Raw genomic sequence first — 16,360 nt, forward strand, 5'->3', positions numbered from 1 at the left:
ATAAATAAATAAATAAATAAATAAATAAATAAATAAATAAATAAATACCAAAAAGCTAATGAAGATATTCCTTACAAAATATTTTACTTCATTTACTTCTAGTCCTTCCCAAATACATGAATTTTAAAAAGGAACAATGATTGCAGGCTGTCAAAAAGTAAACTGCATCCAGAAACATTTTCATTAAAGTTGGCAAATACTCTTTAGTCTTAAAATTATACCATTCATGTTTGATATATCATATCTATGCCACTAAATAATTTCTCAAGAATTTCAAATGTCTAGATAATACCCAGAATAAAATAAATGTTATAGAAGCATATATTTATTCTACACTTTTAGAAATATCCAGATATTGACTAAATTAGTTAGATGTGAGAGGCCTGGTGAATAGAGTATTCTAGGAGATATTTCTTCTGATTCTAAAGTATTTTTTAAACTATGTTAACTGCATTTTTTTTCAGCAGCCATATGATCATAAGTTATGCTCATGTAATTTAATAAATTATGAATAAAAACTTAATTTTATTTTTTAAGCACAATGTTTTTATTTAGTGGATGACTACTATGAACCTGCAATGTGATAGGTGCTTTTATGTGCATCACCAAGGCTTGACAATTACCCTGGAAAATGAGCAGCCTCGTACCATAGAAACGAAGAGTGGAAAAGGTTAAATCATTTTTTACTTAGCTGTAGAATAAAAATTTAAATTTAGCACCTGCTGTTTCTAAATTATACAGTCCTCATTTTGTATCCTATCTTGCAATTTTATTAAAATACTAATGAAGAAATATACTTCTTATGGAACCATGTAGCAAAAGTGGTGGCTATATGAAAGGTACTAGACTTTCCACTACATGTTTCATACATTTCTACTACATGTTTGCCCTCCTCTTTCTTTCCCTTATCCCTGAATGATTTGGACAATAGTTAAAATATCTAACACTTAAGATTGTCTACGTTTTATTTTGTTATCAGTATTGGTTAATTTGAACTTTATACAGTTAACTGATAATAAATGATCTAACACTATAGAATAACATCTACATAGGGCTAGACACAGTGGCTCATGCCTGTTATCCCAACACTTTGGGAGGCCGAGGCAGGCAGATCGCCTGAGGTTAGCAGTTGGAGACCAACCTGGCCAACATGTTGGAACACCATCTCTACTAAATATACAAAAAAAATCACTGGGCATGGTGGTGCATGCCTGTAATCCCAGCTACCTGGGAGACTGAGGCATGAGAATCGCTTAAACCCGGGAAGTGGAGGTTGCGTGAGCCAAGATCACCCCACTGCACTCCAGCCTGGATGACAGAGCAAGACTCCATCTTAGAAAAAAAAAAAAACTATATAGAGTAATTATACACTTATGTATAATTATGAACAAAGAATCTAGAATTGCCAGATAGTTATCTTTTGATGTTAACTTTCAATCCTTCCAACCATGGATATAGCAAATGGTAAAATAAAACAAAAAAATCCAAAGCATTATCTCTGCCTAGACTCAGCGTTCTGAAGTTTTATGACCTATATTCTGCTAATCTTACACACTGGAAGAATCCTGATCTTGTCTATACTATGATGTTAAGTTTTTAAAATCAAGATAGTCCTTGTTAATTGAAAAGAATTACATAGTCACTGAATTATGATTGCCCAAAGGAATTCATTTTCTTAAGCTCAGATGCTCCTTTATTTATGACAGAGTTAAATCTTTATTCACTAAAGATCATCTGTTTTTGAATGGAATCTTGTACTCTCTAATTGTTTAGAGAACAATTAGAGAATTGTGTCATCTCAGAGAATCTCTGAGGTTCTTTCAAAAGGTTTACCGAGGCCCTAATATCAATCCGTGGAAGGTACCAGACTGTGTTTGGCCTTAGGTGGTGGATCAGATACAAATGCCCCAGGGCCTCTTTGACAGTTCATTTCATTGCAAAGTGGTCAGGAATTTGGTGCCACAGTCACACAAATAATTGTCTTTCTTTTCAGTTTTTTAAAGTCCTCAATATTTTAGTGGAAAGACAGGGAAAAATAAGAGCTGCAGGTGAAGCCATCTTCTAGTCGCTCCTGCAAAGGTGACAGACTAGAAGGTGTCCTGACTCAAGGTTGTGATAGAATGACTTAAGATGAGCTTCGCTGGCCTTGTTTCTCATTCTTTCTGCAACCTGCCTGCTCTACCAGTGCACATTTGATTTAAAGATATGGATGAGAGCCAACTGGCCCATGATCAATCTACACAGGAAAAAGGTGATATTGCAATTTAAAAGGAGAGGCAGATGTGATTTAGGAACACTTGAAGAGAATTGTTTGCCCTTAAACCACAGAGGTTCTTAATCTTGAGATGTTGCTAAATCATCCGTACCAAGAATCCGATTTAGGAAAATTTTTAGCTATGAGTTATAGGACAATATTGAATTAAAAACGGGACCATCAATGTGTGCTATATTAAACCATAATGACATGAGCATATGAGCAAATTCATTAATCTTTTATGAAGTAAACAAATCCAGTATGAAGAATTTTAATCAAATCATTTCATGATATAGAATAAAAAAGCTTGATCTAAGGACTGAGATTTCCCTTCAAAAACAAGCAAACAGTATTTTTTTTTTTTTTTTTTTTGGCATCTACTAGAAAGTGGCTTTTAATGCTGAGCAGACTCTACTTTCACACAGCTTAGAGTCAAGGCCTACACTACCCAATAGAACTTTCTGCAGTGATGAAATGCTCTGTATTTGCAGTGTCTGATACAGTCATAAGTAGTCATTGTGGCTATTGAACACTTGAAAAGTGGATAGATTGATTGAAGAACACATATTTTTAAATGTGTAACTAAATTTATATAGCCTTATGTGACTACTGGCTACTTTATTGACCAGCATAAATCCAGACAGCCAATCTAACAACCAAGAAAGCATTTAATTGCTAATTACAACTGTTCTGAAAGAAAAATAATTTGAATGATAAAGCTAAGCTGGGGGACCTTATTAGCCTGGGACACAATGGTCAAGAATTAGTTTCCTGAGGAAGTCATACCTCAGCTAAGATCAGAAAAGTGAGTAGGAATTACTGGAGGAGGAAGATGAGGGTGGGGTGGAAACAAAGGGAGCAACTTACACGGAACAATGAAGAAAGGAGAGTGTTCTCCACCTAGAAACAAAGGTATTACTTTGCCTAAATCACCTGAACATCTGAACTCAAAATTTTGAGAGAAGAATCACTTAGAAAAACAGACACAGGTCAGTTCGTGCAGAACCTTCTGGACCATGATAAATATTTTTGTCTTGGTAATTTAAAAAATAAAAAGTTATTGAAGAGTTTTGAGTAGAAAAATGATCATACTTGCATTTTTGCAGGATCATGCTAGCTGCAGTGGAGAGAGAGGATTAGAGGATAAGAGTGGATATGGAGAGGAAAAGCTGGAGGCTGTGGAAGCAGTCCAGGCAGGATTGATAGTAGCTGCATGTGATGGTTAACATTGAGTGTCAACTTGATCGGATTGAAGAATGCAAAATATCGTTCCTGGGTGTGTCTCTGAGGGTGTTGTCAAAGGAGATTAACATTTGAGTCACTGGACCAGGGGAGGTGGACCCACCCTCAGCCCAGGTAGGTGCCATTGAATCAGCTGCCAGGTAGGCAAGAATAAAGCAAGCAGGACAAGATGAAAAAGCAGAATTGCTGAGTCTTCCAGCCTTCATCTTTCTCCCATGGTGGATGCTTCCTGCCCTCGAACATCAGACTCCAAGTTCTTCAGCTTTTGGACTCTTGAGCTTAGCACCAGTGGTTTACCAGGGGCTCTCAGGCCTTTGGCCACAGAATGAAGGCTGCACTGTCGGCTTCCCTACTTTCACGGTTTTGGGACTTGGACTGATCCACCATTGGCTTCCTTGCTCCTCAACTTGCAGACGGCCTGTTGTGGGACTTTACCTGGTGATCACGTGAGTCAATTCTTAATAAATTCCCTCTCCTATGTACATAGATCCTATTAGTTCTGTCCTTCTAGAGAACCCTTGATAATACACTGCACTAGGAAAATGGCAATGGAGAGGGAGAAAAGTGGATGTTTGCAGAGGTTTTAGTGAGTAAAACAGATAGGACCTTATAATTTATATCAGATCTAGGGTGAGGAAATGCCAAGTGTCACAAATAACTCCTGGATTTCTCAGTCACAGAACTGGATGGCTGGCTGGGACATTTGCCAATAAAGGAAAGTGGAAGGGAATCCAATCTTGCTGAGAAAATCATCATTTCAATTATGGACTCAGTGAGAATTCAGTGTCTTTGTGACATTTAAAAGTGACATAGTCAAGTGAATTTACAGGTACAGAATTAAAAAGATTTCTGCCTAAAAATATAAACTTGAGGGTTAGTTGGCATGTCAATTAAACATGGGCAAGAAAGTGGTTTCATGGAGTGAGAGAAGAGAGTAAGAAGAAAAGAGGGCCCAGAATTGAGCCACCCATAATTCCAACGTTTTATTTATTTTCAGTATTGACTTCACATTTTGTATCTGTAATATCCAGGTCATTTCAATTCATCTTAGATGATACATTTCAAATACCCAATTTTATGGGTTCTATTTACAATGACTCATTTACTCCTAAGTAGGAACATATAGGAAGTGTTTAACCTAGGATATCTTTACTTATGTAGATACAATGTTTCTACATATTTGTCTCTCCTGTCTTCTCCCTAAACTTCTAGTCAAAAGTTCTGTTTTCTCAAATTGCAGAATCTAGCAATTTTAATTGAAGAAATTTAGAGAGAGAGATGTAGCAAAGTTTTTTTTTTTTTGTTTTGTTTTGTTTTTTTTTTCCCCAAAAAATACATAAGCCAAATACATCTGAAGCTATTTCAATATATGGAAGCACATTCTTCCCCCTAACTCATCTAGAAGTATCAACCTGAACATCTCTAAGGGCCCTTGTCCTCTCACCACCCCAACATTTTTCCCCACTGTGTTATTCTTTTTATAGCCATTTAGCACATTATGCATCATCTAGAGCTGTGAGAGCAACAGTGACCAACACCTGGGTACCTCCTTTAAACGAACACATCCAATAACAGTCTCAGATAGTCAGCATAAGAAATACTAGCTATTCATCTCTACTATTTTGGGAGTGGGGTGTTTGGAAGAAACTCTTCCTGGCAAGTTGCTAGAAGAAAGTAAATGGAAAACTCTAGTCTCATGTTAAAATTCACGGCCGGGCGCGATGGCTCACATTTGTAATTCCAGCAATTTGGGAGGGCCAGATGGGCAGATCACCTGAGGTCAGGAGTTCAACAACCAGCCTGACCAACATGGTGAAACCCCATCTCTACAAAAATGCAAATATTAGCCTTGTGGGGTGGCCGGTGCCTGTAATCTCAGCTACTTGGGAGGCTGAGGCAGGTGAATCGCTTGAACCCAGGAGGCGGAGGTTGCAGTGAGTCAAGATCGTGCCACTGCACTCCAGCCTGGCGACAGAGTGAGACTGTCTCAAAAAAATCAAATCAAATAAAGACTATATAAGTGTATGTAAATATATGATAATGCATATATAAAACCTATAATAGGACCACATACACATATATATTTCAATAAAAATATAATTATATATGTATATACATATTTGTATGTGTATGGATTTATATAGAATCCAATTTGCTTTTTAAATAAATGTTTTATTTTTAATTTTTGCAGGTACATAGTAGGCGTATATATTTATGGACTACATGAGATATTTCAATACAGGCATGTAGTGCATAATAATCACATCATGGAGACTGGGATATCCATCCCCTCAAGCATTTATCTTTTGTATTATAAACAATTCAATTATAATTTTTAGTCATTTTAAAATGTCCAATTAATTTATTATTGACCATAATCATACTGTTGTGCTATCAAATACTAGGTCTTATACATCTTTCTATTTTTTTGGTAACCTCCCTTCTCCCACTCACTACCCTACCCAGCCTCTGGGAACCATTCTTCTACTCTATATCTCCAAGAGTTCAATTGTTTTGATTTTCAGATCCCACAAGTGTGTGAGAACATGTGTTGTCTTTCTTTGCCTGGCTTACTTCATTTCATGTAATGACTTCCTGTTTCATCCATATTGTTGCAAATGACAGGATCTCATTCTTATGGGTGAATAGTACTCCATTGTGTGTATGTACATTTTCTTTATCCTTCCATCTGTTGATGGACCTTTAGGTTGCTTACAAATCTTGATTATTGTGAACAGTGCGCAAGAAACAAAGCTATTTCTTCAATGTGCTGATTTCCTCTCTTTTGGATATATACCTAGAAGGGGGATAGCTGGATCATATGGAAGCTCTATTTTCAGTTTTTTGAGGAATCTCCAAACTGTTCTCCATAGTGGTTGAATTAATTTACATTCCTAACAACACTGCACAAGGATTCCCTTTTCTCCACATCCTCACCAGCATTTGTTATTGCCTGTCTTTAGGATAAAAGCCATTTTAGCTGGGGTGAGATGATATTTCCTTGTAGTTTTGACTTACATTTCTCTGATGACCAGTGATGTGCACGTTTTCACATGTCTGTTTACCATTTGTGTGTTTTCTTTTGAGAAACGTCTGTTCAAATCTTTTGCCCATTTTTAAACTGGATTATTACAGTTTTTCTATAGAGTTGTTTGAGTTTCTGATATATTCTGGTTATTAATTCTTTTTCAGATTGGTAATTGGCAAATATTTTCTCCCATTCTGTGGGTTGTCTCTTCACTTTTTTTATTGTTTCCTTTGTTGTGCAGAAGCTTTCTAACTTGATGTGATCTGATTTATCCATTTTTGCTTTAGTTATCTATAGTGCTTGTGGTGTATTACTAAAAAATTTTTTGCCCAGAAATGTTCTGGATTATTTCCCCAGTGTTTTCTTGTAGTAATTTCATAGCTTGAGGTCTTAGATTTAAATATTGAATCCATTTTTGATTTGATTTTTGTATATAGCAAGAGATAAGGGTCTAGTTTCATTCTTCTGCATATGAATATCCAGTTTTCCCAGCACTGTTTATTTAAAAGACTATCTTTTCCTCAATGGATGTTCTTGGCACCCTTGTCAAAAATGAATTTACTGTAGGTGTGTGAATGTATTTCTGGGTTCCCTATTCTGTTCCTTTGGTTTATGTGTCTATTTTTATGCCAGTACCATGCTGTTTTGGTTATTATTGCTCTGTAATATAATTTGAAGTTAGATACTGTTATTCTTCCTGCTTTGCTCTTTCTGCTTAGGATAGCTTTGGCTATTGTGGGTCTTTTGTGGTTCCATATAAATTTTAGGGTTTGTCTTTCTGTGAAGAATGTCATTGGTATTTTGACAGAAATTGCATTAAGTCTGTAGATTGCTTTGGATTGTATGGATTAACAATATTGATTCAATGAATGTGAAATATTTTTCATTTTTGTGTCATCTTCAATTTATTTCATCAATGTTTTATAATTTTCATTATAGAGATCTTTCACTTTTTTGGTTAATTCCTAGGTATTTGATCTTATTTGTGGCCATTGTAGATTAGGTTACTTATTTTTTTTTTTTCTTAAAATGGTTACTATTGGTATATAACAATGCTGCTAAATTTTGTATGTTAATTTTGTATCCTGCAACTTTACTGAATGTATAAATTCTAATATATTTTTGGTGGACTCTTTAGGTCTTTCCAAATATAAGATCATATCACCTGCAAATAATGATAATTCGGCATCTTGCTTTCCAATTTGGATGCCCTTTATTTTTTTCTTTTGTCTAGTTGCTCTAGTTAGGACTTTAGTACTACGATGAGTAACAGTGGTAACAGTGGGCATCCTTGTCATGTTCCAGGCCTTAGAGGAAAGGCTTTCAGTTATTCCCCATTCAGAAAGATACTAGTTGTGTGTCTGTTATATATAACTTTTTGTTATGTTGAGATATGTTCCCTCTATACCCAGTTTTTTAAGAGTTTTTGTCATGAAAGGATGTTGAATTTCATCAAATTTTTTTTAGCATCAATTGAAAAAATCATATAAGTTTTGTCTGTCATTCTGTTGATATGATATATCACATTGATTGATTTGCATATGTTGAACCAACCTTGCTTCCTAGGGTAAATCCCACTTGATTAACGTGAATGATCTTTGTAAGGTATTGTTGAATTTGGTTTACTAGTATTTTGTTGAGGACTTTTGCATCAATATTTATCAGTGATATTGACCTGTAGTTTTCATTTTTTGATGTGTCTTTGTCTGGTTTTGGTATTGGTATAATAGTGGCTTTATAGAATGAGTTTGGGAATATTCCCTCTTCCTCTATTTTTCAGACTAGTTTGAGTAGGCTTGGTGTCAGTTCTTCTATAAACGTTTGGTAGAATTCTGCAGTGAAGCCATTATGTACCAGTCTTTGTTGGACTGGGAGACTTTTTATTATGGCTTCAACCTCATTACTTGTTATTGGGCTTGTCCAGGCTTTTGATTTCTTCATGGTTCAATCTTGGTACGTTTATGTGTCTAGGAATTTATTCATTTCTTCCAGACTTTCCAATTTATTGGCACATAGTTGCTCTCAGTAGCCCTGAGGGACCTTGAATTTCTGTGGTATCAGTTGTAATATCACCTTTATATCTTTGATTTTATTTATTTGGGTCTTCTCTCTCTCTCTCTCTTTTTTTTTTTTTTCCTGTAACTGTTGCATGAAATGTTCTGTAAATATCTATTGGGTTTATTTGGTTTATTATACAGATTAAGTCTTATGTTTCTTTGTTGACATTTTTCCTCTGGGAGATCTGTCCAATGTCGAAAGTGCGGTGTTGAAGTCTCCAGCTATTATTGTATAGGGATCTATCTTCTCCTTAGCTCTAATAATGTTTGCTTTATATATCTGAGTGCTTCAGTGTTTGGTGCATATATATTTACAATCATTATATCCTTTTGCTGAATTGAGTTTTTTCTCATTATATAATGACCTTCTTTGTCTCTTCTTAGAGTTTTTGTTTTGAAATATATTTTGTCTGATATAAATATTATTATTCTTGCCATTTTTTTTTATTTCCTCTGACATGGAATATCTTTCTCCATCACATTATTTTCAGTATTTATAGGTGAAGTGTATTTGTAGTAGGCAGCAGATCATTGGATCTTGCTTTTTTGTGTACATTTGGATAATCTAGGTTTTTTGATTGGAGAGTTTAATTTGTTTACATTAAATGCTATTAATGATAAGTAGGGAGTTACTGCCATTTTGTTATTTGTTTTCTGGTTGCTTTTGATCTTCTCTTCCTTCCAGTCTTCCTTTTACTGAAAGTGTTTTTTGTTTTGTTTGGTTGTTTTTCTTTTTTTCTGGTGGTATGCTTTAATTTCTTGATTTTTAATTTTTGAGTATTTGTTGTATGTTTTTTGCATTGGGGTTACCATAAGGCTTGAAAGTACTACCTTATAACCCATTATTTTGAACTGATGACAACTTAATACTGATCTCATAAACAAACACACACACAAAAAAACTAATAAAAACTCTACACTTGAACTTTGTCCCCCCACTTTATTTATTTATTTATTTATTTATTTATTTATTTATTTATTTATTTTGAGACAGAGTTTCACTCTCCTTGTGCAGGCTGGAGTGCAATGGCACGATCTTGGCTCACCGCAACCTCTGCCTCCCAGGTTCAAACAATTCTCCTGCCTCAGCCTCCATAGTAGCTGGGATTACAGGTATGTGCCACCACACCCAGCTAACTTTGTACTTTTAGTAGAGATGGGGTTTCTCCATGTTGTCCAGGTTGGTCTTGAACTCTTGACTTCAGGTGATCCACTCGCCTCAGCTTCCCAAAGTGCTGGGATTACAGGCATGGGCCATTGCACCCTGCCTGTCCCCCAACTTTTTAACTTTTTGTTGTTTCTCTTCATGTCTTATTCTGTCTATGTCTTGAAAAGTTCTTGTAGTTGTTATTTTTGCTTGGTTCATCACTAACTCTTTCTACTTAAGATAACAGTAGTTTATATACTACAATTACAGTGTTATGCTATTCTGGGATTTTCTGTGTGCTTACTAATACCACTGATTTTCTTTTCTTTTTCTTTTTTTTCTTTTTATTTACCATGAGATGATTTCTTCTTGCTTATTAACATCCTTTTCTTTCAGATTGAAGATATTCTTTTAACATTTCTTACAGGACAGGTCTGGTGTTAATGAAATCCCTCAACTTTTGTTTGTCTGAAAAGGTCTTTCTTTCTTCTTCATGCTTCAAAGGAAATTTTGGTTGGATACAGTATTTTAGGGTACTCTTTTCCTTCAGCACTTAAAATATGTCATGCCACTTTCTCTTGGCCTATAGAATTTCCACTGAAAAGTCTGTTGCCAGACACATTGGAGCTCCATTGTATGTTAGTTGTTTCTTTTCTTTTGCTGTTTTTTGGGTCCTTTCTTTACTCTTGCCCTTTGGGAGTTTGGTTATTAAATGCCTTGAGGTAGTTTTCTTTGGGTTAAATCTGCTTGGTGTTCTATCACCTTCTAGTACTTGAATGTTGATGTAATTCTCTAGGTTTGGGAAGTTCTCTGATACTATTCTTTTGAATAAACTTTTTATCCCTATCTCTTTCTCTAACTCCTCTTCAAGGCCAATAACTCTGACTATTTGCCCTTTTGGGCCTATTTTCTAGATCTTGTAAGCATGCTTCATTACTTTTTTATTCTTTTTTCTTTTGTCTCCTCTGACTGTATTCTCAAATAGCTTGTCTTCAGCCTTACTAATTCTTTCTTCTGGTTGATAAATTCTCTAATTAAGGGACTCTGATGCATTCTTCAGTATATCAACTGTATTTTTCAACTGTAGAATTTCTTCTTCATCCTTTTTAATTATTTTAATCTCTTTGTTAAATTTATCTGATAGAATTCTGAATTCCTTCTCTGTATTACCTTGAATTTCTTTGGATTTTCTCAAACCAGTTATTTTGAATTATCTGTCTGAAAGGTCACAGATCTGTTTCTTCAAGACTGGCTCCTTGTGTTTTATTTAGTTTATTTGGTGAGGTCATGTTTTCCCAAATGATCTTGATGATTGTTTATGTTTGTCAGTGTCAGGGCATTGAAGAATTAAGTTTATATTGTGGTCTTCGCAGTCTTAGCTCATTGTGCCCATCCTTTTTGGGAAGGCTCTCCACATATTCCAAGGGAGTTGGGCCTCAAGCCCAAAAATGCTGTAGTCTTTGCAGACTCATGGAGGTACTACTGTGGTGGTTTTGTATAAGATCTGGAAGAATTATCTGAATTACCAGGCAGAGACTTGTTGTTTTCACTTACTTTCTCCCAAGCAAATGGAATCTCTCACTCTGTGCTGAGCTGCCTGGAACTAGGGGCATGGTAGTGCAAGCACCTCTGTGAACACCACCACTGGGACTGCACTGGGTCGGACCTGAAACCAGCTCATAACTGGGTCTCACCCAAGGACTGCTGTCATCACTATTTGGCTACCACCTATGTTAACTCAAGTCCCTAGGGCTCTACAGTCAACAGGCGGTGAAGCCAACGTGGTTTGTGTCCTTCTCTTTAGGGCAACAAGTTCTCTCAGGCCCTGAGTTGGTCAGGAGGTGCTGTCTGGAAGTCAGAGATTGGAGTCAAAATTCTTAGAAGTTTAATTGGTGTTCTATTCTACTGTGGGTAAGTTGGCACTCGAATCACAATCTTAAGTCCTTTCCACTTGTGTGTCCCCCTTTCACAGGCAGCGGAGCCTCTCCCTGTGGCCACCACCATTGCCAGCCCATGAGTTAACGAAGGAAACTAGTCAAACAAACTTTTTGGCAAAATATGATAGTTTAATGAAGAAGTAGCATCATATGTATTTATCCAGAGAATCTTATTCTATAATGGAAACCACTGTATAAGTCTTTGGAAATGTTTTAAAGCATTGGCCTGGTAGCTCTTTCAGAGCCTTGTACGTGCTGACTTTCATTTTATTAAAAAATAAGATGTCATGATATTACCTGGAAGGCTGGTGGGTAGATCAGCTAAATATTGTACAGTCTGACTTTTAAAATTTTATTTTAAGAAAATTTTACCAATTATCCTAATAAAATACCAACACGGGTTATATTACTTTAGGCAAGAAACTACCTATGGAAAGATATATTTAAACATAAACTCAACATAGAGTACATGACTGCACTTCACTTGTTCTTTTGCCTTTAGTATGAACCACTGGGGTTCACCATTACTATCACATGCCAGAATTCTGCCAGACCACCACCAGTGTTTACGAAGAGCCCAAGAGCTGTTGGTCAGTTTGTGTTGAATCCTGCCAGGCCTGGGACTCACCCTTCAGGGAAATCGGCTCTCCTCTGTCCCACAGCAGGTCCAGAAATGCTGTCCAAGATCCTACGCCTGGACCCAGGGACCAGAAGAGCCTACTTGTTTCTCTACATCACTATGGCTAAGCTAGCACCTAAGGTGCAAGACAAATCCCTTTTACTTTTACCTCTTCTTTTCTGAAACAGAAGATTTCTTTCACCATAACCACCATAGCTAGAAATGTCCTGGATCACACCTGAAGTTAGCATTTCTCAGAGTCCAAGGCCTGTGGCATACTACCTGTGTATTGCTTCTGGTTATTCAGGGCCCAAGAGCTCTTTAGTCAGCAGGTCCTGCCAGGACAGGTCCTTCCCTTCAAGGCAGTGGGTTCCCTATGGCCAGAGTATGTCTAGAAATGTCATCCATGAGCTAGGGCCTGGAATGGGGACCTCATGACTCTGCCCTATACTACTGTGGTTGAGCTGGTATCAAAGATGCAAGACGAAGACCTCTTTGCTTTTCACTTTCTTCTCCTAAGCAGAAGGAAGGAGTCACTCTGGTTTCTGTGAGCTGCACTGCCTGTAGTTGGGGTGGGAGTGGCACAAGCACTCCCTTAGCCAACCTATCTATTGTCTCCCTAGGTCACATGCTATGTTAGTCCACTGACTCTGAGCCTAGCCTAGCACTAGGAGTTGCCCAGGAATTGCAGTCTTTGTGTCCTAGACCGCCTTTCAAGTTTCCTTAGGGCTCCGGAGCACATTGGCCCATGGAGGCAAGGCTTGCTGAGAAACTCGAGTTCCAGCCATGGGGATGGGTGATTCCCCTCTGGCTAGATCTGGTCCAAATGCTCTCTCCATGCATGAGTGCTGGCTGAACTCAGCATGACTTTGCTTTTTGCTGTGACAGGACAGGACTGAGTACAATGTAAAGGCCCTTAGTCACTGCATTCTACCTCTCCTATGTGCACAGTCTCTCCATGCCATATGGCTGCTGCCAGGGGATAGAGGAGGGGTAGCATCAGCAATTCAAGACTGTCTCTCCTACCCTCTTCAATGCCTCTTTCAGCAATATAAAGTTAAAGCCAGGCACTGTGATCACTCACCTGACTTTTTGTTCTTGTGATGGTGTTTTTTTGCTGAGTTTTGCTGGATATTTGTGCTGAGTTATGCTGGATATTTTTCTAGTCTCTTCAGGGCTCACTCATGCCTCTGCCATCAGGCTGCAAGTTGGATGATTGTCAGCTAGGTTAACATGGCTCTCCTTTTTTATCAGACAAAAGGTTATCCCTGGCTTTTTCAGTTGACTGCAGTATTAGGGGCTCCCAGAGCAGGGGGAAGCATGCAAGGTCTCTTAAAGCTCAGACTTAAAACGTGTACAACTTCGGTTTCCCAACATTCTGTTTGTCATAGAGTCACTGGGCTAATTCAAATGCAATGAGTTGAAAAATACAGGGGAAAGGGAAGAAATTGTCCATTTTCTAAAATGAACACATTTTAAAAATATGTGTACTTTTTAAAAATAAATATTTTTAATGGTTGCTCCCTAAAATTTTTTATATATTCATTTCATCATGGTTTCTGTTCTCTCGCTTCAACCCTTCTATAAGTTAAATGTTACTTTCATGAGGGAAAGACCATATCTGTGTGGTTCTCATTACATGATTAACAGAATACATAGGTGTCATAAGCTATTGCCTTCAAAAAACTTCCACAATAAGCTGCATGAATTTTTAACATTATTGCCATACACCTACTTCGCTCTTTGTTATAGACTCTCTTGCTCTTCTGTAACTTTTTGAGGGCAGTGACTTTATCTTACTCGTATTTATAGCCCTTGCACTGGGAACTGTGCCTGGACATAGTAAAGTATTAATAATTCTTAATGATTGCATGAATGATTGAATAAATGAATGTTCTCGAGCTTAATAAATACTTCTAAATAGGGAATCACATTTAAAGTAAAGGAACAAACTCACCTATTTCACTAGAAATTTTAAGATTTTATTGTTTTATTTAATTCAAAGGAAATTTTTTAAAAGAGAAAGAGCATAAATGTAACATATCTTCTCATCTATGTCTCTCCCCTAAGGCCTAGTGAACTTATGTTGACCCACCTAGATTTTCCCCTGAACTATGCATATTTTTCAGTAATTAAAGTAGCTTTTAGTTGAAACCATGGAACTTTCTTTGGTAGAATCATGAGATAATTAAGTGACCATATACACAATTTGCCTGAGACATACCCAGTTTAGTGCTTGCTTTTTTGGTGTATTAATAATGCCCTCTTCTACTTCCAAAATTGTTGTGGCCAGGACCATAAATTATATGATTACTCTAAATACAGTCCATGCTTTGAATGTGATGCCAATGGAAGCCTGAAGTTTAAAAATGCCTATCGTGCTGTGAGTACACATAACTATTTCAACTGGACCAAGTCACCTAATCTTACTGTACCATTTTTTCACTGCTCTTCAACATTTTTGCATTACGGACATCAGACAGAACCAGAAAGTACACCTCAACTAAAGGTCACAAATGAATGGCTTGTGTATAAACAAATTATTTTGTACTGTAGTTACCATAACCAATAAATAATTTATTAAGTAAATGGGAAGCTTCCCCAGAGATTATGACAAAGTCATTGGGTTAAAATGCATGATAAAAATGGCATTGAACCTTTTACCTAGGGAGAGGAGACTTCCTTAGCCTTTCTGCACTTGTGACTTCTTCCCTTTCACAGCTGACCTAGAGTGACAAAGAGTCTATGTGTTCTAATGGAGTTGGGCTCTGGGAATACACTACTTAATTCTGTTCTGTGATAGTAATTGTGAGTCCCAGTGGTTCATACTAAAGGCAAAAGAATAAATGAAGTGCAGTAACATAGTGTGTGTTGCGTTTATGTTTAAATATATATTTCTATAGGTCGTTTCTTGCCTAAAGTAATATTACCCATGTTGCTATTTTAGTATTCACAAAATTTTAGTATTTAGTATTCATAAAATTTCCTTAAAATAAAATTTAAAAAGTCAGACTGTACAATATTTAGCTGATGCACCTAGCAGCCTTCTAAGTAATATCATGATATCTTATTTTTTAATAACATGAAAGTCTGTACATACAGGGCTCTGAAAGAGCTACCAGACCAATGCTTTATAACATTTCCAAAGACTCATACAGTGGATTCCATCATAGACTAAGATTATCTGGATAAAAACATATGATGTTACTTCTTCATTAAACTATCACATTTTGCCAAAAAGTTTGACTAGTTTGCTTCATGAACTCGTGGCTTTTATGGTTGCTAATTTTTAAACTGACCTCCGCCACTTCCTTCCTTCCTTCCTTCCTTTCTTCCTCCCTTCCTTCCTTCCTTCCTTCCTTCCTTCCTTCCTTTCTTCCTCCCTCCCTTCCTTCCTTCCTTCCTTCCTTCCTTCCTTCCTTCCTTCCTTCCTTCCTCCCTTCCTTCCTTCCTTCCTTCCTTCCTTCCTTCCTTCCTTCCTTCCTTCCTTCCTTCTTTCTTTCTCTTTCTCCCCCATCTTTTGCTCTCTCTCTCACCTCTCTCACTGTCTCTCTCTCCTTCCTCTCCTCCAGATTTTAAGTGAATCTATTCAGGAACCAAACTCACAGCGCCAGAGTAAGACATAGCTACAGATTCTCTGTGAGTAATAATATCCTATGTGAGGATTAATATACTATAATAATGAAATGTGGCACTGTAACATGGCACTCTTTCACACAAAACCTTCACCATAAAGGGCATGGCTTTGGTGTTCAAAAAATATGCAGATATTCATAGCCTATAGGTAGGGTAGCATATCAATATTTTAGCTTCTCTAATGCTTTTGAATATAGACTTCATCTTTGCTGTTTTCATTCCAAGCTTTTTCTCTTTATTTATTTTTGCTTTTCCCAGGAGAAGTACCATGAAAGGACTTCATGGCCTCATGCCTCTGGACTAGATATCATTTAAAGCTAAGGCAAAGAAAAAGTAAGAACTGAACAACAAGAAAAAGAATGAATTGATTTTTTCCTCAGCCATAATAATTACTCCTTACTTTTCAAAACACACAAAATAATTTTCCTTTTGTTTGTGAT

Source organism: Piliocolobus tephrosceles, chromosome 11, assembly GCF_002776525.5.
Source record: "Piliocolobus tephrosceles isolate RC106 chromosome 11, ASM277652v3, whole genome shotgun sequence".
Lineage (NCBI taxonomy): Eukaryota > Metazoa > Chordata > Mammalia > Primates > Cercopithecidae > Piliocolobus > Piliocolobus tephrosceles.